This window comes from Sinocyclocheilus anshuiensis, unplaced genomic scaffold, assembly GCF_001515605.1.
Source record: "Sinocyclocheilus anshuiensis isolate Anshui unplaced genomic scaffold, SAMN03320099.WGS_v1.1 scaffold690, whole genome shotgun sequence".
NCBI lineage: Eukaryota > Metazoa > Chordata > Actinopteri > Cypriniformes > Cyprinidae > Sinocyclocheilus > Sinocyclocheilus anshuiensis.
In genome coordinates this window covers 38591-39130 of record NW_015547715.1, presented here as the reverse complement: position 1 = coordinate 39130, position 540 = coordinate 38591, and the positions used below count along the sequence as shown (strand labels likewise).

General features: G+C 32.8%; 1 protein-coding gene across 1 annotated transcript in view; it reads right to left on the bottom strand.

The window, feature by feature from the left end:
• LOC107704107 (myosin-IIIb-like) overlaps positions 1-540 on the bottom strand; it is a 48073-nt gene that overhangs the window by 12904 nt on the left and 34629 nt on the right. The gene's annotated exons all lie outside the window — the stretch shown is intronic.

The window sequence follows — 540 nt, the reverse complement described above, 5'->3', positions numbered from 1 at the left end:
ATGTATTGTTGGCTATTGCTACAAATATACCCCAGCGACTGCTTTTGTGCTCCAGGGTCACATCTCATGTTTACAGTAATACACTTGAGACTGAATTCTTTTCATTCTGAGGTAATAAATTGTACAAGGAAAAATCTGAAAACACACATTGCATTAATGTATAGCCGCAAGACTTATCTAGTGTGATAAATCACTTACTAACAGTGTCTGTGTGAGTTTTATACAGTATTTCAGCTCCGCGTGACCGTGTAAAGCCAGTAAACATGGTAACTTTGATGCAAACACACACACTTTAACTTTCAGAACACAAAGTCAACAGGTCGGAAAAATTAAGATTTTTTTAAAATGTTTTTGAAAGAAGTCTCTTCTGCTCATTAAGGCTGCATTTATTTGATAATAGATACAGTTAAAACTGAAATATTGTGAAATATTTTTACCATTTAATAAAACATTTTTTCTATGTGAATATCTGTTAAACTGTAATTTATTTCTGTGATCAAAGCTGTATTTTCAGCATCATTACTCCAGTCTTCAGTGTCA